The following is a 21,399-nucleotide window of genomic DNA, read 5'->3' as shown; positions in this document are numbered from 1 at the left end:
AGGGTATCAGGAAAGAAAGCAGACCAAGGACAAGAAGAAGAATTGATTGTGTGTTCAGGGCACCGTGTTAAGTTCAGTTCTACTGTGAGCAGCTGTGAGTAATGGAGACCTTTAAAAAACAGTGGATTAAGCAGAGTAACATTTATTTCTCTCTTACATAAAAGAAGTCTACTGTAGGCAATTCAGGCTCTACAGTACTCAGAAACCCAGACTGCTTTCTGCTGTCCTTCAGATATGGCCCTCATCATTATGGTCCAAGATGAACTCCAGGCATCGCATTAATGTTTCAAGCAGGAGGATGAGGGACGAGGAGGAAGAGACGGGCACATCCCAGGTATATCTTAAAGAAATTTCCCAGAAGCTGCTAAACAATAATTCCTATTGGTCAGAACTAAGTTATATATAGCCATGTCTAGCTCCAAGGACTGTTGGAGAATATTTTTATTCAAGATCAAAATTCTAAAGATTATAAAGATTTTTATCTAAATCAAGATTCTAAGATGGTGATAATAGACATATTGGAATTGACAACCAGCCGTGTCTGGTGCAGGCATATTTGTGGGGATGTGGGGCATGTGATTTTCTTCTGTAGCTCTCAGCTGTCGGCACAGAAGGAGAAAGAGAAGGTGAATGGCACGTGGTGCAGAGGACTGGGCTGGGGTTGGGGGGCAGCAGAAGAATAGGGGTGCCAGGCATGGAGGGTGTGGGCGAGAGAATAGTTTAAGCTTGGTTCGAAAGGAGAGAAGGCCGTTTGAGGATGATGGACTGGGAGAAAGAGGAGGTATCAAACAGATATACAGCTAGAGGGTTGGGAGCCTGAGCCAGCGAATGGCATATCTGGCAGTGACGAGATGAACAGTGTGTCTGTGGCAACAGGTGATGGACGTGGGAGACCAGGATGACTCGATGCAAAGGGTAAGGCATGGCATCGGAGGGTCCTCCCCCTGCACGCTGAACTACTCCAGGACGATGGTGGGAGCAGGGAGACAGAGGAACACAGGCAAGCTGGTGCAGCCAGACAGTGTGAGCCCCAGGGGAGTTATGCTGGTGGGGAGCAATGGTCTTGCACACGGGGGTGTGAGGACACTGGCCCCACCATCTGGCTTCATCTGCTGACTCAGGCAGATAAACATGTATGAGAGAGCAGAGTCATCACTGAGGATGGCTGCAGGAGGTGCCTGTGACCAGGTCTCAGTGAGGTCCAAGAAGGGAAGAGAGCCTTCTGTGAGGAGGTGAAGGATGAAGGGCATTGATTTCCCATGGAATAAGGAGTCCAGTGGGCACAGAGGAAAGCTTTGCAGGGAAGAGGGGCAGCTGGCATTTGGGAGAAGAGACATAGAAAGAAGAGTATGAGGTTGAGAATGCCAGAGAGAAAAGAGAAAGCTTACATGTTAGACAGTGACTTAAGTCTACAAGATGTAACATCTAGACATGGGGGGTCCACGCAGATCTCTGGGGTCAGGTTGCCTTGTGGAACACCCAAGCTGTGGCTCCATAGAGACTCGGGCTGGTGCGGGGCTGCTGACAGCGGGCCAACCCACAGATAGGCTCTGGGTGGTCAGAGGCCATACCAGGAATTTCCAAAGACCTACATGTAGAGCAGTTGCAGTCCAAAGAGATCCTTTCCTTCCTTGGAAGCTTCCCTTGCCTAGTTTCTAGGGCTCCCAGGATGAAGTCTGAGCTCAGAAACAGCCATCACTCACCCTGTCACCTGCTAGAGACAGCCCTGTCTGCCCAACAATGCTGGGAATCCTGCTCTTCTAACATCCATTTTGATTTAAAATCTTTTATGTTTGAGATAAACTTTTCTCTGTTGACAGTGGGCTGGGTTTGACCTATTCAATAGGTGTGGGACTTCTGGCTTATGGTAAATCCTGATTGGAAAACAATATCAACACATTTCCTTGTAAATGTATAAATATATATAGATGTTGGCTGTTCCCCTCCCCACCACCAACACACAGCATAGAAGCAATTTGAAGCAATTTGGACGTGCTCAGCATCTGGCCCTCATAAAAGGCCTTGAGTGAGTCATGATTTTGCACCAACAGAGAGGGCTTGTCTTGCTTGTGGAGAGAATTGTATTTACCTCCCATCCCCATCCTGCCCGTGAGCCTCTCTATTGCTTTATGATGATCAGTCTGATTTGTGTGCAAAGAGACTGGTGAGATAAGAATTCAGGGAAGGGGAGCAAGAAGAGGAGGAGGATCCAGACAGTTACATATTTAAGGTGAAACTACCAGTTTTGGGAAGTTTACTGTTTTTGCTTTTGAGGAGCAAGCCAAAAAAAAAAAAAGCAGTGGAAAGAGCCTCATTTTGTGAGTTAGGGGATGGCCTCTATTCCTAATGTAGGCCACTCAATATCTTGGAGCCTCAGTTTGCTCATCTGACAAGAGGGACCAGTAATGGGTACCCTATCCAGTTGAGAGAGAAAAGGACAGCTCTTGCTTGAGTTGTGGAGTGAGCACCTTAAATATGCCATTTCATTTAATACCCAAGACAATCCCATGAAGGAGTAGGCATTAAACCATTCTTCAGCTGAAGGAACTGAGACATGGAAAGGCTAAGTGGTTTGTCCAAGGTCACTCAGCATGTCAGAACTCAAACCCACATCTGTCTGGCTCCAAATCCTGTGTTCTTTTCATTACTTCATGCTGACACTTAAGTCAAAGGACATATCCCAGTCTCCCCCTGGGAAGGGGAAAAGCACAAGATTGCTTCCCTGCTCCAAGGCTTGAAGTGTCCCTGTGTCTTTTGTCCTCACAGAAGTTCCAGCCAATCCTAGTTCTATTTCCTCAGGGCCCTGCTGTCTGCTGTGGGAGCAGGTGGGTTGTTAATCTGATAAACGGCTTCCTGCTAAGGTGGGAGGGTGAGCTGAAGATCTGCTGAATTGCCCTCCAGAGTGGCAGGTGGGAGACTCCGGTGCCTTTGCCCATGGAATCGCTCTAGGACTATGATCTGAAAGGATGAGGGCTTTGGGGTTGGTCAGCTCTAGGTAGGAGTCCTGGCTCTGCCTCTTGCTAACAGTATGACCTTAAGTTGTCTGACCTTCAGTTTCCTCATCAGTAAAATGTGGACAAGAGCTTACTGAAGGGGGGATGTTGTTGTGACTATTAAATGAGCTAATGTGGGAAGTGTGCCTAGCACCTGTGTTGTACATTGTACACAACCGAGTAAAAGGCAGCTGTTGTCTCCATGAGGGGAGTGAGCAGACCTCCAGGAGAGCTGTTTCTGCATCGAGTAGTTTTTGTGTCCCCTCCCCCAAATCCACAACAAAGTCTATCATTTATTCATTTGTTCAGAAAATGTGTTCCAAACACTCACTGTGCCAGTGGCTGGGGCAAACATATACAAGACAGGCAGTGTCCTTGCCCATATGGAGCTCACAGTTGAGCTGGAACCATGTGGCAGAGAAATATCTAGTACAGTCATAGAGGGGGCAGAATCTGGAAATCTAATCCTCACCAGTGGGGTCTGTCAGAGTCAGGCCTTCGCTCCAGGTGTAACAGATTCTTATTATGGAGTGGTGGAGCACACCCCTTCCTTGGTGGAGACAGGAAAGACTGGGCTGCCAGACTGCTGAGAGGAGGGGGTGGGGGGTGATCAAGGTGGACCTGGGGGAGCTTCCTATCTGGTGTTGGCAAAAACCCACCACCTTTGGCAGAGACAGACTGATGCCAAAAAAAAATAAAAGGTATAATTTATTTGTTATCTGAGACATTTATAGAGTGTTAGGAGTTGCCATATTTGCCAGGGACAGTAAATGTGCCAGGGACCTGTTCCAGCTCCCAGCCCACTGACTCACAGGTCACCTTGATGTTGGGCAGATCAGTGAGTGCTCTGGGCCTTTCCTGGGAGGCAGTAAGATGGGTGCCTGGGTCCAGGCATGGAACTTGGCGAAAGGGCTCATTGCTAGTCTGCTTGGTAGGAAGTCTAAGGTACAGCTGTCCTGGGGATTAGGTAGGGTGTAGGCACAGAGTTCACCCCTCTGGGCTTTCCAGGATCTTCCATGATTCAGCCCCTTCCCATCCCATTCTACCCCATTATCCTGCTTGTTCCTCAACAGTCAACACCTACACCAAGCTAGCAACTCATGAGTCTCCAAGCACATAGAAAGTCAGTCCCACTTCATTGATTTGTTTGCAGTTGGATCCCTACTGCTTCGCTTCTTAGCCATAGCTAGATCATCTCTCAAGCCCAGCTCTCATTCTCCCTCCTCCAGAAAGCTTTCCTTAACTTCTTCTACATCACATGCTGACCTTTCTCCGTGTGGATCTCCCCATTTTAGTGACTATTCATTAATTATCTCGTTCATTAATTTATTCAGTGCATTGGCAAGTCTTGCCCATTCTCTATGAAAAATACTTCCCCAATCCATCTAGTTCTCTCCATCTCTACTGCTCCCACCCTAGTCACCTCTTGCTTGGATTACTAAATACCCTTGTAACTGGTCTCCTTGCTTTTGCTCTGCTTCTTCCCAACCTTTCCATATGCTGTGGAGCATCCAATGATCTTTTGTAAAGGTAAATTAGCTCCTGTCACTCCCCTGCTTACAATCTTCTAGTAGCTACCCAAACTCCTCACCACAGCTCACAAGGCTCTGCTAATCTGGCACTTGAGTGCCTTCCCAGCCTTTTCTCATCCTATCATTCCTCTTGCTCATTCCACTTCAGGCACCTCAGCCTTCTCTCTGTTCCCCCAAAAGGCCAAACCACTACCACTCCCTCAAGATCTTTGCACTTTCTGGGCCTTCTGTCTAGAATGTTCTCAGTTCCTCAATGTCTACCTCCTTCTCATCTCTCAGCATTCTGTTCGACTGTGGTCTCCTTAGTGAGATATTTCCCAACCACCCTATCTAAAGTAGTTCCTGCCCTCCTCAAGTCACACTTTATCTCATTACACTATTTCCTTTATATCATTAACATTTTCTGAACTTACCTGTTTTCTTTATATTGTCTGCTTCTTTCCAGTAGAGAGGAAGACAATACCTGTCTTGTTCACTGCTCTATCCTCAGAGTTTAGAATAGTGCTTAACACGTACAAAACCAAAAAATATTGTTTAAAAATTTATTATGTGGGTATTAAATATCTTCTTTGTGTAAAGCACTGAAAATAATTACTACCACTGATTAGAGATACAAATGCCTATCCTTAAAACAGGGTTTCTTAAAGGTGGTCCACAAACTGGTGATCTATCAATGAGTTTGCAAGTGATTTGATGGTTTTAGAGGAAAAACTGATGGAACAATTTTGTTCACATACACTTAACTAATCTAAAATGAAAGGTTAGTTAAGATTTCCACAGAAAGTCTATTACTTTCTTTTTTTTAAAATTAATTTATTTATGGCTGTGTTGGGTCTTCGTTTTTGTGCGAGGGCTTTCTCTAGTTGTGGCAAGTGGGGGCCACTCTTCATTGTGGTGCGTGGGCCTCTCACTATTGAGGCCTCTCTTGTGACGGAGCACAGGCTTCAGACGCGCAGACTCAGTAATTGTGGCTCACGGGCCCAGTTGCTCCATGGCATGTGGGATCTTCCCAGACCAGGGCTTGAACCCGTTCCCCTGCATTGGCAGGCAGATTCTCAACCACTGCGCCACCAGGGAATCCCTATTACTTTCTTAATAATTGTTTCATCATATTCACTGCAAGGACTGCATTGGTCAGTTCATCATAGCTAATTTCAGTTATCAATTATAGATTATTTTAGATAATATGTTTCATATCAGGACAGTGTTAAAATTCTTAATTGTAAAAATCTACATTTTTGTTGTTACTGTTGTGTTGCATTAAATTTCTCATGATTCCAAAGTAGTTCATTAAAGAGTAAAATGAATGATGAAGATAATATTATCAATAGTGCAATACAGGATAACTCTGTAAGTATAAATATCGAATACGGCTCTAGTATGAATATACACCATGAATCTGTATGAGCTAGGACAAAATAATTTGTAGGAGTGTTGATTTGGCACAGTAGCTGAAAATGAGAAATTCAAATAAGAAATGTAGTGCTGAATGTTTGAAAAGTGGACTTTATTGTAATGGTCCCTAAGGATATTGTTCCTATAGGACTTTGTCCTATAGTGGCACAAAGCCATCAAATTCTGACACAATTTTTTTTTTTTTGGCTACTCCACGTGCCTTGCAGGATCTCAGTTCCCCACCCAGAGACTGAACCTGGACCATGGCAGTGAAAGCCTGGAATCCTAACTGCTAGGCTGCCAGGGAACTCCCCACAATTTTTAAACAAAGTATGGTTATGTCTCTGGCAAAGCAAATTATATTTTCCAGAGTAAGTATAGGAAACTGATTAATTTTGTCAGTAAAGGTAGGGAGGAGACCAAAACTACAAAAATATTGTTCAAAGTTGTACTTCTTAGAGCAAAATCATATACAAGTCATATTGCTGTGAAGACACCTGAATAACCAGCTTAAGCTGAGCTAATGATAAGTATTGGGCTTGGAGAGAAAGCAGAACAAGCTTTGGGCACAATTATTTTTATCAAGAGATCCTTCTGAAAGTAAGTAAAGAAAACAGTTAGATGTGGAACCTGACTTATGGCTCAAGTCAGTCCTCACTGATCTGACTATATAGACACTTTGGTGAAAAGTTGAAAACAATTTTTATCCTTCTCACTGTTTTGGGATAATTATTAATTTGAAAAGTATTATGTTTTGTTTATAATTTTAAAAATTGAAGTGGGTTTTCAACTAAATGTGGTAGACTGAACACATGTGTTTACTTTCTACTACTTCCTCAAAATTGTTAGTAAACGGATTTTTAAAAAAGCATAAGTGGACTTCTGCTTTAATCTATGATGGAGTAATAGGGGCCACTGGAAACAATTAGAAACTGTACAAAATGTATGAAACACCTGTTTTCTGATGTTGGACTAGAGGTAGTACAGGACTGTGATCCCTAAGGGAAGAGAGACAAATGAGGTGAGCTCTATCATCACTTAGGCTTTTACCTGGAAGTACATTTTGGATCAAGTAAAGTATGCATATTATAAACCCCAGAGCAACCACACACACACACAAAAAAAGAAAAAAGACAAAAACCCAGAGAGCTATAGCTAATAAATCAGTATTGGAGATAAATTGGAGTACTAAAAATACTCAGTACAAAATTAGACAACCAAAAAGAGAAAAATGATAGGACAAAATATGAAGATGGTAAACTTAAGCCCAACCATACTAATAATTGTTATCAAATATAAAGGTTCTAAACACCCCAATTATAAGGCAGAGATAGACCAACTGGATTAAAAAGCAAAACCCAACTATGCACTTTCTAGAGGGAATCTAAATATAAATACACAGGTAGATTAAAAGTAAAAGGATGGAAAAGTAATACCATGCAAACACCAATCATAGAAAAGCTAGCATGGGCTTCCCTGGTGGCGCAGTGGTTGGGAGTCTGCCTGCCGGTGCAGGGGACATGGGTTTGAGTCCTGGTCTGGGAGGATCCCACATGCCATAGAGCAACTAAGCCCGTGAGCCACAACTACTGAGCCTGTGCGTCTGGAGCCTGTGCTCCGGAACGGGAGAGGCCGTGATAGTGAGAGGCCCGCGCAGCGCGATGAAGAGTGGCCCCCGCTCACCGCAACTGGAGAAAGCCCTCGCACAGAAACGAAGACCCAGCACAGCAAAAATAAATAAATAAATAAATAAGCTAGCATGACTATATTAATATCAAAGGGTGTCTTAGAACAAGAAATTTCATATGGGATAAAGAAGGTCATTTCATAGTAGTTGAGAGTACAATTCATCAGGAGGACATAAACATTCTAAATGTGTGTACATCCAATTACAGAGCTTCAAAATACATGGCAACAAAAATTAATAAAGAAATTAACAAACTCACTATTATTGTTAGAGATTTCAACATTCCTTCTTCAGTAACTAACAGGACAAACACAATATCAGTAGGGATATGGAAGATATTAATAATACTATCAACCAACATGACCTAATTGACATTTATAGAACACTCTAGCCAACAATAGCATTAGGCCATATTATGAGTCATAGAACAAGTCTCAATAAATGTAAAACAATTAAAATCATGCAGAGTATGTTTTCTAATAAGAATGAAATTAAAAATCAATAACAAAGATATTTGGTAAAAACAGTGCACCTTTAAATAACATAATGGTCAAATTAGAAATCATAAAGGAAACTTTAGAATATTTTGAATAAAGGTGAAGAAAGTGTTCAGAATTCATGGGATACAGCTAAGGCAGTGCTCAGAAGATAATTAATAGCTTAGAAAAGAAGAAAGTTCTCCACAGTGATTGAGGCTTTTACCTTAAGAAGCTAGGAGAAGAGGAGCAATTTGAGTCCAAAGGAAGTAGAAGGAAGGAAAAAATAAAGATCAGAAAACAGAAAAATAGAGGGCTTCCCTCATGGCGCAGTGGTTAAGAATCCGCCTGCCAATGCAGGGGACATGGGTTTGAGCCCTGGTCTGGGAAGATCCCACATGCCGTGGAGCAACTAAGCCCATGCGCCACAACAACTGAGGCTGCGCTCTGGAGTCCGTGAGCCACAACTACTGAGCCCATGTGCTGCAACTACTGAAGTCCACGCTCCTGGAGCCTGTGCTCTGCAACAAGAGAAGCCACTGCAATGAGAAGCCTGCACACTGCAATGCTCGCTTCAACTAGAGAAAGCCCGTGCACAGCAATGAAGACCCAAGGCAGCCAAAAATTAAAAAAAAAAAAAAAAAAATAGAGAAAATCAATGAAATGAAAGATTTAGGTTTTTTAAATCAATAAAGTTGACAACATCTAAATAGATCAAGGAAAAAAAGACATAAATTATCAGTATCTGGGAAAAGATAAAACACTACTAAAATCCTACATTAATTAAGGGGATAATAAAAAGATATTATGAATAACTGCAAATACATTTGAAAACTTAGATGAAATGGAAAAATTCCTTGCAAGACACAATTTTCCAATAGTGACTCAAGAAGAAACATTTCTGAATATCCATATGTCAATAAAAGTGATTAAAGTCATATTAAGACATGTTTTCACAAAGAAAATTCCTAGGCCCAGATGGTATTATTGGTGAATTATGTCAAACATTTAAGGAAGCGATAATACCAATCCTTTAGCCCTGAAGAACTTTCAGAAAATAGAATTGGATAGTATACTTTCCAGTTCATTTTATGAGGCTGATATTAAACCAGACAAAGACACTACAAAAAAAAATTATAAACCAATATCCATCAGGAACAGGGAAAAATCCTTAAACTATTAGCAAAATGAATGCAGCAATATACTAACAGGTAAATATGTCATGATTCAGTAGGGCTTATCCCAGGAATGCAAGGTTAATTTAACATTTGAATATCAATAATTGGGGGCTTCCCTGGTGGTGCAGTGGTTAAGAATCCACCTGCCAGTTCAGGGGACATGGGTTCGATCCCTGCTCCAGGAAGATCCCACATGCCGCAGAGCAGCTAAGCCCGTGCACCACAACTACTGAGCCTGGCTCTAGAGCCTGCGAGCCACAACTACTGAGCCTGTGTGCTGCAACTACTGAAGCCCACGCACCTAGAGCCTGTGCTCCGCAACGGGAAGCCACTGCAATAAGAAGACTGCACACCACAACAAAGAGTAGCCCCCACTTGCTGCAACTAGAGGAAGCTCATGCGCAGCAACGAAGACCCAACAGATCCAAAAATAAATAAAATAAATTAAAAAAAAATCAATAAGTGTAATTTACAATATTAAAAGTGAAGATATATCTTTATAGATATGCATTGAAAGCCTTTGGCAAAATTCAACACCCATTTATGAAAACCTTCCAGTAAACTATGAGTGCCAGGGAACTTTGTCAACTTGATAAAGGCCTTCCATGAAAACGTACATCTTTTTTTTTTTTTTCAGTTTTAAAAATTTTTTTAAATTTATTTTTAATTAATTTTTATTGGAGGATAGTTGCTTCACAATGTTGTGTTAGCTTCTGCACAGCAGAATGAATCAGCCATATACATACACATATCCCCTCCCTTTTGGATCTCCCTCCCATTTAGGACACCACAGTACATTAAGTAGAGTTCCCTGTGCTATACAGTATGTTTCCCTCAGTTGTCTATCTTATGCACAGTATCAGTAGTGTATATGTGTCAATCCCAACTCCCCAATCCCTCCCAGCTGAAAACCTACATCTTATTCTTAACAGTGAAAGACTATTTTCCCTCTAAGATGTAAGGATGTCTGCTTTCACCACTTTTTTGTTCACCACTTATTTTTTTAATATTGTTGTGAAGGTCCTAGCCAGGGCGATAAGGCAAGACATACAGATGTAAAATAATACAAGAAATAAAATAATATTTATTTGCAGATGACATGATTGGGTATGTGGAAAATCCTAAAATTCTACAGAAAAGCTACTAGAACTAATAAGTAGGTTGGCAAGTTCACAGGATAAGGTCAATATATAAAAATTCTTTTTCTCTATACCAGCAATGAACAATTGGAAATGCAATTTAAAAAATACTACTTACTATAATAGCATAAAAAACACCTGAGGTGGGGGCAGTTGTGTGTATGTGGGGGTGGGGGGCATATGGGAACTCTCTGTACTTGGATTTTGCCATGAACCTAAAACTGCTCTAAAAAATAAAGTTTATTTTTAAAAAAACACACGTGAAGTACTCGGGGACATAGCTTACAAGATTTATATGAGACTTGTACACTAAAAAGTACAAAACATTGCTAAGATAAATGAAAGGAGACCTAAATAAATGGAGAGGTATGCCATGTTCATGAATTGGAAGACTTAATATTGTTGAGATATCAGTTTCTCCAAATTGACCTGTAGATTCAATGCAATCACAGTCAAGCTGATTCTAAAATTTATAGGGTAATGCAGAAGACCTAGAATGGCCAAAACAATTTTGAAAAGAGCAAAGTTAGAAGGAAGTCTTACACTACTTAATTTGAAGATGTACTATAAAGTTACAGTTATCAAGACATTCTAGGTTTTGGCATAAGGATAGATATATGGGTCAATAGAAGATAATAGAGAGTCCAGATATAGACCCAAACACATATAGTCAATTGATTTTTGACAAAGTGTCTGAGGTATTTCAATGGGGAAAAGGAAAATCTTTTCAAGTACTGGATCAACTGGATAGCTATATGGAAATAAAGAACCTTATCCCTTACCTCACACCATGCACAAAAAGTAACTGAAATGGATCTAGACCTAAACAGAAAAGCTAAAATTATAAAGCTTCTAGAAGAGAAAAATTTCACAACTTTGGAGTAGGCAAGGATTTCTTCAGTAGGACACAAAAAACACAAATGAAAAGAAAATTGAAATTTAACTTCATCAAAATTTAAAGAACCCGGGTGAACTAGCCCAAGAAAGAAGCAAATATAATTACAGAGATGATGAAAGGAGCTCCTAAGATATGGCTGTGCAGCAGAACTAGAGTCATCTAGTCTAGATTGGAGCAGAAAGGCTCTGGGAAAGGTGAGTTCAAGGGATTGATAAACTTTTGATGTGTTTAAGTAGAAGGAGTGGAGATGACCAGGATGGAGAGTTCGGTGACAGATTAGTGGAAGATGCATAGAAAGTAAGAAAAGTAATAAGACCAGTATTAATTCTTGTTACTATTTGTATAAGGAGGAAAGAGAAAGCATACTGCAGGGCTTGCCTGTAATAGCATTACAGATGTTAATAATGTAAACATTGAATATTAATCTAATTAGAAATGATATTGAAAGGATGGAAGAGGGAAAATGTGGAGTGTCACAGGTATGTGGTGGTTTCCAGTAGTGGTAAAAGAGACTTAAGTCCTTATCTTCTATAAGCATATTAGTTGAATATATAGAGTGGGAAGGGCAGGGAAGGGAATGAAGAGGGTGGCTGTTTTTCATAATAAGTCTTGTAGAATTTTTTCAGTTGTTGAACTATGTGCATATGAACATGATTTGAAGCCTGGTACTGCCACTTACTAGCTGTGTGACCTTGGCAAGTCACTTAACCTCTCTGTTGCTTCGTTACATATTTTGCTGCAAATTGGTGTAATAATGTGCTTTCCTCAGAAAGCTGTTTTTAGAGTGAACTAATTTAATCTATGTAAAATACTTGGACTAGTGTCCAGTACAAAGTAAGTGCTGTGAGTTACTGTTATAATTATGTTTAGGCATTACTTTGAAAAGTATTAAAATGAAAATAAAAACAAAAATTGTGCTGAATCATAAAAGGTTTTACCTAATATTGGTGGCCTTTATGTATTTACCTAATATTGGTGGTCTCTATGTCTTTATGTCCCATTAAATCAATAACCCTGTAAGGAATATATTTTATTATTCTCCATTAAAAATTTATTTATTTATTTAGGCCATGCCAGGTCTTAGTTGTGGCACGCAGTTGTGGCACGCAGACCCATAGTTGCGGCACGTGGGATTTAGTTCCCTGACCAGGGATTAGAACCCGGGCCCCCTGCATTGGGAGCACAGAGTCTTACCCACTGGACCACCAGGGAAGTCCCTAGTCTCCATTTTTAAATAAGTTGAGGCTCAGGGAAGTTAAACACCTGCCCAAGATCAACCAGCTAGTTATTGCCAATTCCCTTAATGTCAGGATTTCAGTTGGGCCAATCTGGCCACAGATCCTAGCCTTTTCCCATTTGCCTCCTGTGCTCATGGTTTACTGAATGTTTCACAGCCCAAGCTAGATCATAAGCTCCTGTGGGAAGTGAGGGAGTGAGCAGGGTGTAGTCCTACATGCCTAGTGGAGAAATTGCACAGGGCATCATCGAAGACACTCAGTGAGTAGTTCCTGATGGGAAGTCCTGGCCCATGGTAAGTACTAAACAAATATTTGTTGAATGAATGAATGAGTGTGCAGGGTTCTGAAGCCCTGGGAAGATGTTAAGATGCTCCCCAGGAATGCAGGCTGAGGGGGGTGGGAAGTGAGGAAACAGCTTCAGGGGAGACTCTAAAAGCTCCACACTGCTTTTCAGGCCTGTCCACCCCCATCCCAGGGCCTGGAGCTGAACAAGCTGAAGACTGAGTGTGACTGCATTTACCCAGCCAGTGAATTCCATATATTCCTAAAAAATTAACCCAGAAACCTTCACAGATCCTCATATTAATGCTAACTTATTTCTCCCCCCCACCCAAATGGCCCAGAACCCTACTTGTGTAGATATCCTTGCTTCTGTCACCAACATGAGCAAGCTGGCTTTCTTGGTGTGTCACTTTCCACAAAACAACTCAAGGCTTTAATCACAGAGAAAACAAAGTTGTGATAGGTGTGTTTGCTGGTTTTATTGAGTTGAACCTCACAGAAATGGGTTAGAAAGATCTTAAGTACTAGTACTCTCCCATTTAGTGAATATTCCTTTTCTGTCCTAGAGGCCTTACCCTGAGAAACTTCTTTTATTTTTAAAGCTGTACATATTTTAAATTTATTTATTTACTTTTGGCTGTGTTGGGTCTTCGTTGCTGTGCACGGGCTTTCTCTAGTTGTGGTGAGTGGGGGCTATTCATTGCGGTGCGCGGGCTTCTCATTGCGGTGGCTTCTCTTGTGAGCACAGGCTCTAGGCACACAGGCTTCAGTAGTTGTGGCACGTGGGCTCCAGGTGCGCGGGCTTCAGTAGTTGTGGCGCACGGGCTTAGTTGCTCTGAGGCATGTGGGATCTTCCCGGACCAGGGATCGAACCCCTGGCCCCTGCACTGGCAGGCGGATTCTTAACCACTGTGCCACCAGGGAAGTCCCGCCTGAGAAACTTCTAATGCAACTGAGTTGCTTTCCCAAACTCTAGAAAGCCAAGGGCTGCTCGGTGGCCCCATGATCTTTTTACCTCTACTCAAGCTTGGAGGAGGCTTCAAACAAAAATTTCTGAGCCTTAAAACCAAATTGTTCTGACTCAAACCCAAACCCAGTCCACAAGTTCAGCTCTCCTGTGGCAATGACCCTTGTTCTGCAACGGAAGTGGGGGCGGAGGTGGAGGAATCTCAGTTTAGCTCACCCAGACAGGGTGGCTGCCCTGATACCAGGTGGGTTTTGATCGAAAGAGTCCTGTTTTGAGTTCCTCTCTCTCTTCAAAGCTCATTGGGCTTTTTTGTTGCCATAGACTAGGAGTTTGAGACCTCGTTTCTAGCAATCAAGACTAGGAGTTTGAGACCTTGTTTCTAGCAATCACTCTGCTAAAAGTCGCTTGAACTTGTGTCAGGTAACCGCTCTGAGTCTTAGTTTGTGCTTTTTTATGGTAAGGGATTTAGACCAGCCCAGTGATTTTCAAACTCTTTCCCCTAGTTGCAAGACTCTTTGTACAAAGGAAATCTGTCTGGATGCCCAATATGGAAAAGAGGTAGAACTGCTTGACTTGAAAGTGGACTGTCTCCCCCATCATGTGGTCATACTGAATGTGGTTTTAAAATTGTTTTAATTTTTTTCCCCAAAGATGGATAATGTGTTAATAGGACAATGGGAGAAAGACAAGAAAGAGGTAATGATGTGGGAGGGAGGGAGTTAACAGATCATTGGCTATGCTTCCATATAAAAAATGGAGATAAAAGGTTTTTTTTTTATAATTTTATTTTTGGATATTAGATTTTTTTCGTTCAATAGACAGCCTCAAGCATACAGATTTTTCCTTTATTGAATTAGTGACATGATAAATTTCCAGGCATGGACACAAATGGTAATGACTATGGATAAATGTTAATATTTCACAAGGGGCTATTTACCACAAACATATGAGTACAGTGGTTTCCCACAACTTGCCGCCAATGAACAATAGCATTTTATAAATTTGTTTATTTATTTATTTATTTACTTACTTTTGGCTGCATTGGGTCTTCATTACTGCGCGCGGGCTTTCTCTAGTTGCAGAGAGCGGGAGCTACTCTTTGTTGTGGTGCATGGGCTTCTCATTGCAGTGGCTTCTCTTGTTGCGGAGCACGGGCTCTAAGTGTGGGCTTCAGTAGTTGTGGCACATGGGCTCAGTAGTTGTGGCTCGTGGGCTCCAGAGTGCAGGCTCAGTAGTTATGGCACATGGGCCTAGTTGCTCTGTAGCATGTGGGATCTTCCTGGACCAGGGCTCGAACCCGTGTCCCTTGCATTGGCAGGCGGATTCTTAACCACTGTGCCACCAGGGAAGTCCCGATAAAAGGCATTATAGAAGATATTAGTACATGGTTTCTCTGAAATGTCTTACAAATTATGACATGAAATTATATTGTTGTATGTAGGCCAACTCAAAAGAATAACATTATAGTACCTTAAGTGGACACTGTCTTGGCTGTATGACCATAGTAAGTCAGGATGGTCACCCAGGGACCTGGCTTTTCCTGCTCATCTAAATGATAACAGCTTTCATTACTACAACACTTCACTTTATGCTATCTTATTTCTGTGATAGGCCCTGTGAGCTTGGTTGGGCCAAGGGTCACCCAGAAAAAAACCAGCTTCCACTTTCTTTAATTATGCAAACTAGAGCTAGGTGACTGAGATCTTGCCTTTGGTCTGCAAGACATAGGGAGTTTTGCAAGCCCTAGGGGAGTGCAGAATTTCCTGAAGATGTTGCAAGGTGGCTGGCTTTCTTCTGAAGTCATGCAGTATTCTCCTTTGCTTTAGTTATGACTGCACGGGTGCTGAGAAGCAAACTGAAAACTAGCACCTTGGAGCGGGCTTTTCTCCACAGGCCCCCCAGAGGCGAGGCCAGCTCATTTAGAGGGAAGGGCTTGGTGCCACTGCTTCCAGCTAAAGTACTGTGATCCAATTCCATCTCCTGGTTCCTTCACTGGTAATCAGTTTTCCGAAACACAAGTATTTTTGCTGAAGGTAGGAGACACAAAGCTTGAAAATTTAGAGAAGAGAGCTAGATGGCTGAGATGTTACAAAAGTTCCTATTTTGCTAGTTTAATTTGGAAAAGGACACACAAATTCCCAAAGAAAACGAGCTTTATTGCAGAAGAACAAATTTCATCAGGTATTTCATCAGCAATCACACTGGGCGCCCCGTATCTCTTAGCTCCAGGTTGTGGTGCAGTGAGAGGAGAACCTGGACATCAGAGGACCCGGGAGCCAGTCCCAACCTCACTCAGGCTTTTCTAGGCACATTTCAGATGAAAGTCACCCCTGCTCCCTACCCCACCCTCAGCCCAGCAGAGGTGGCCTTCCAGATATCCTTCTTTTTCTGCCAGGGCTTATAATGTAAAGCTATTAAACATTTTCAAACTTCACAATGGTATCACCTTGAGTCTAGGTAAATCTTTAAAGAATTGACCCTATTCCCTAATGAGTAGGAAGATTACCTGGCTTTTGGACATGACCATAAGCAGAAGATGCTAAATAATACCTTAAAGAGACTCCACTAAATATACTAAGCCTGAGAACCTGAAGGGAATGGAATTATTCAAAGGACAAGATTTAAAAAAAGGTCACCATTCTCTGAATATAGCAGCATATGAGTTCCTGAAGTATTTAAATAGAAAGTGAAACTGAATCATACTGTTTACTTTTCAGAGTAAAAGCTATTGAGAATTCAAATCTTCTTCCCTGAAAGAGCAACAGGGTTTTTGTAAAATATTTCTTCCCGTTCTTTGAAATTTGGAGTTTATATTAAAATCTGGGGGTTATGCTTTATTGAAGGCAACACTTTACTTCAATAATGAAGAATGCCACGTGGTCAGGGAGTGGTGTCCTGGAGAGAAGACAGTGTAGGCTCTGAGGTAGCAGAGCACATGACTGAACCACAGATTGGGTCAGACACCAGAGGCCTAGGGAAGCATCTGCTTAATCTTGTATAGGTTGAGAGCTTAGTAAATGGCAATATCAGTGTTTAGAGGGATCTCACGATACCTTTGAGAGTTAGCTTAGGTGAGCTGGAGCTCAGTGTATATCAAGGGCGTAGAGAGTTTATAGGAAAAGTTAGGGAAAGAATGGATACACAAGGGGAAAAAAAGGATCTTTCTCAAGAAAATTAATTTTGTAGGTTTTTCATTTGTAGGGTGGTTTAGTCACTTTCCCTCCTATGTGCTTGAAAATACATTACTGCCCCAATAAATTTCTAGTCCATTTAGCCTGCTCCAAACTCCAGTTAACCCCCTCTTCTTAATCAGAGTTTTCTCCAAATTCGGATATCTGTGTCTTGAAAAGAACACACCCTGGGTCTTACCTGCCTCTGGGACTTTCTTCTTGAAGCTGCCCCTGCCTGGGCCATTCCTCCCCCTTCCTATCTCTCTGACTTCTATCTCCATTTCATAGCTCCCCATCCATCCTTCCATGCCTTCCCAAATGTCCCCTCCTATCTCTGACCACCACAGCATACCCTGTGCTTTTTAGGTGGTATAAGCATATAATTTAATGTCTAAATTAGAATACATTTGGAAGTAAAAGGGGGTACTTGTAATTAATAATGATGCAGAGCTTACAGTTATATACTAGGGACAGTCTCAGGCAAACCAGGATGGATGCTCCATTTCAGGGCATTTACTGTAGTCTTGCCTCTCCCATAGGCAGGCTGAAGATTCTGAGGGCAATGACTGTCTCATCTTTGCATCCCTTCTCATGTCTATATATATATATATATATATATATATATATAATTTATTTATTTTTGGCTGCGTTGGGTCTTCGTTGCTGCATGCGGGCTTTCTCTAGTTGTGGTGAATGGGCGTTACTCTTTGTTGCGGTGCGTGGGCTTCTCATTGTGGTGGCTTCTCGTTGCGGAGCACGGGCTTTAGGTGCATGGGCTTCAGTAGTTGTGGCATGCGGGCTCAGTAGTTGTGGCTTGTGGGCTCTAGAGCGTAGGCTCAGTAGTTGTGGCGCATGGGCTTAGTTGCTCCTCGGCATGGGGGATCTTCCTGGTCCAGGGATTGAACCCTTGTCCCCTGCATTAGCAGGCAGATTCTTAACCACTGTGCCACCAGGGAAGCCCAGTTAGTATACTTTTTAAAAAATAAACTTTTTATTTTGAAATAATTTTAGATTTACAGAAAGTGGCAAAGGTAGTACAGAGTTCCATATATCCCTCACCCAATTTCCCCCCATCGTTTACATTTTGCATTTCCATGATACATTTGTTAAAACTAAGAAACTGCATTGGTTTATTACTGTTAATTAAACTTCAGACTTTATTTGGATTTCACCAGTTTTTCCATTAATGTCCTCTTTCTGTTCTGGTCCAGATCAGGATACCATACTGCATTTGGTTTACATGTCTCCCCTAGTCTGTGACAATTTTTCAGCCTTCCCTTTTCATGACAGTCTTGAGGGGTACTGGCAAAGTTTCCTGCAGAAATGTCCCCCAAACTTGATTTGTCTGTTTTCTCATGGTTAGACTGACGTTATGGGTTTGGGGGAAATACACCGCAGAGGTGAAGTGCCCTTTTCATCATACGTATCAGGCGACACACATTATGCACATGACATCACTGGGGATGTGAACCTTCATCACTTGGGGAATGTGTTTTTCCTTTCCCTATTCTGTTCACTGGGAACAAGTCACTAAGTTTAATCTCCTCTCAAAATGTGGAAGAACCTCTAACTCTACCTTCTGGAAGGGATAGTATCTACATATATTTTTATTCATTTATTTATTTCAAAACTGATTATTTTCTGGCAACCTTATCTCTGTTTTCTGTTTAACAGCCTGTGGAAGAACAGCTTAAGACCACCCAGTGGTTTTTCCCACCCATTCACTGTCCTGAGCAGTGGGAGCTGCAGGCCAGCCTTCAGTGGCAGGCTGAGCACTCCAGTGTTCTGCAGATAGGCACAGAGGGCACTTGCTTGCCTTCAGGCCAGCCTGTTACCTCAGGTTGAGCAGCAGTAAAGTCAGAAGCTGAAGCAGTTCATTCGCTTGGAAATCCTCCACAGTCACAGCCTTTTTAGCATACCCTGCTCTTCCTTTTCAGTCCTTTCAGGATCTCTGTATAAGTAGAATCACACATGATCTCTCATGGGTGTTCATAGAAGCCTGCACAGAACTTCCTGGACCAGCCTCCACCACATCAGACCCACTGAGTGAGCTTCCTTGTCACTGCAGGGGATGACAGTGTCCACATAGCAAAAAGGGAGACTCTGAGTTACACAGAGTGATGGTAGACAGGTTAACATAGAGGCTGTTTGTCAGCCCTGGGGTGATATCCACCAGAAGAACGAGGCTTCTGGAAAGCTGTCTGGATCTGATTAGGGAAGGTTCCAGGAGTGAAGCACCAAGCAACAGGAGTCGTTCCAGTGGCAGCAGCAAACTTCAGCAGAGGCTGCTGGCCAGTATCCCTGGAGGATGACACTGACATCAACCAGGTTTTTCATGGCAACAATGGCATGAACTGCCAGTGGAAGCTTCTCCTGAGTCCTCTTTAGATTTATGATATAGATGCCATCATTTTTCCTTTGGTAGATGAAATGTTCCACTTGGAACTCAAGGTTGGTCCCACCTAAGTGGGTTCCCGCTGCAAGTAATTTGAGGACATCCTCCTCTTTCATTTGCAGGACATCAAGAACTGTGGACGTCATGAAAATTTCCCTTTGTAACAGGAACGGAGGACAATGCCATATGGATCCCTTTCTGGGTAGTGCAGAAGGGCTCTACATATATCACTTGGAGTGCTTCTGTAAGGAAGATGTGTCTCTTCTACCTCATTTATTTTTCAATCACTTATATCAGTATGTGTATTTATTTTATACTTTGGGTCATAATTCCGTACTATATTGTTATTTATTTTATTGCTGAAATTGTCACGGCCTTGGCCAGTGGGTGCTTTCAGGTTGGTTCCTGTGTCCCTTTGACATAGTTCATTTTGGTTTTTGAGCACTAGCTTAAACTTATGGTACTATAAGGTGCTCCAGACTTGTATTTTCTCTGCCCCAGCCCTAGAACTAGCTATTTTCCCAAGGATCTCTGGTTTCTTTTATGACATTTAGTTCCTTTAATGACATTTAGAAATCAAGATCTAGCACAGTTCTCTGAGCTAAACTGAAGTCCGCTCAAGTCCTTCCAAGTTAACATAAACCTGGCAGGAGTGTGAGGGAGGCAGACGCAGCACCCAGAAAAGCTGCTGGCCCCACAGTGACCTTGTGGCAGAAGCAGTAGTGGTCCACTTGGGCATCAGTCCATTTGGCTTCCTAATGTTTCTGGTGAGCTACTGGCCCTTCACCTGAGGTCTTAGACCTGCAGGGTGTGGAAGATAACTAAAGAGGTGTTTCTGGGCACAGGGAAGGGAGCAGTGGGATACTGCAGCTTCTTCCCCTCTTTATCCTGGAGAGTTGTCACTAATAGGTCAGAGGGAGGGGCCCTGTCATCTATCATTTTTTAAAAATTTATTATTAATTTAAAAAATTGAGGCATATATGATATTTGTTTTGCAATTTGAGGTTTATTTGAGTTAACACACTTATAAAAATAGTGTAGTTGTGTTTAAATGCATAGAAAAATGTGTTCATAAACCATAGTATTCCAGTGGAGTCATAATTCATTATTTTGTAGAGTATAAAGTAAGTTCTCATAAATAATATAGAGAGCAAATTAAATTATTTAGAAATGTGAAATGTTAATTCACTTTATTTTTAATTGTAGTTTATTTATAATATTGGTTTCAGGTGTACAACATATTGATTCAATATTTTTATAGATTAATTATACTCCATTTAAAGTTATAAAATAATGGCTATATTTCCCTGTGCTATACAATATGTCCTTGTAGCTTATTTTATACATAGTAGTAGTTTGTACCAGTTAATCCCCTGCCATTACCTTGCTCCTCCTGCCTTCCCTCTCCCCACTGGTAACCACTAGTTTGTTCTCTACATCTGTGGGTGTTTCTTTTGTTACATACATTTGTTTTATTTTTTAGATTCCACATGTGATAACATACAGTATTTGTATTTCTCTGACTTATTTCACTAAGCATAATATTCTATAGGCCCATCCACTTCATTACAAATTGAAGAATTTCATTATATTTTATGGATGAGTAATATTCCATTGTATATATACACACCATATCTTTTTTACGCGTTCGTTTGTTGATGAACACTTAGGTTGCTTGGCTATTGTAAATAATGCTCCTATGAACATTGGGGTGCGTGTATCTTTTCAAATTAGTGTTTTCATTCTCCTCGGATATATACTCAGGAGTGGAATTACAGGATCCTATGGCATTTCTATTTTCAGTTTTTTGGGAAACCTCCATACTGTTTTCCATAGCGGCTGCATCAATTTACATTCCCACCAAAAATGTACAAGGGTTCCCTTTTCTCAACATCCTTACCAACATTTGTTATTTGTAGACTTTTTGATGATAGCCATTCTGACAGGTGTGACGTGATACCTTATTGTGGTTTTGGTTTGCATTTCTCTGATTACTAATGATGTTGAGTATCCTTTCATGTGTCTGTCGGCCATCTGTATGTCTCTGTA

At 41.7% G+C, this 21,399-nt stretch overlaps 1 long non-coding RNA gene across 1 annotated transcript in view; it reads left to right on the top strand.

The window, feature by feature from the left end:
* LOC112398833 (uncharacterized) overlaps positions 1 to 20,856 on the top strand; it is a 33,803-nt gene extending 12,947 nt beyond the window's left edge. The window contains exons 6-7 of the long non-coding RNA XR_003003073.1: positions 233 to 334; positions 19,473 to 20,856. This is a non-coding gene — a long non-coding RNA (uncharacterized LOC112398833). The remainder of the gene's footprint in view (positions 1 to 232; positions 335 to 19,472) is intronic.
* Positions 20,857 to 21,399: the final 543 nt, after the last annotated feature.

This window comes from Neophocaena asiaeorientalis, unplaced genomic scaffold (genome assembly GCF_003031525.2).
Source record: "Neophocaena asiaeorientalis asiaeorientalis breed wild unplaced genomic scaffold, Neophocaena_asiaeorientalis_V1.1 scaffold317, whole genome shotgun sequence".
NCBI classification, from domain to species: domain Eukaryota; kingdom Metazoa; phylum Chordata; class Mammalia; order Artiodactyla; family Phocoenidae; genus Neophocaena; species Neophocaena asiaeorientalis.
Note: the sequence above shows the minus strand (reverse complement) of the source record. Positions and strands in the feature narration are given on the sequence as shown.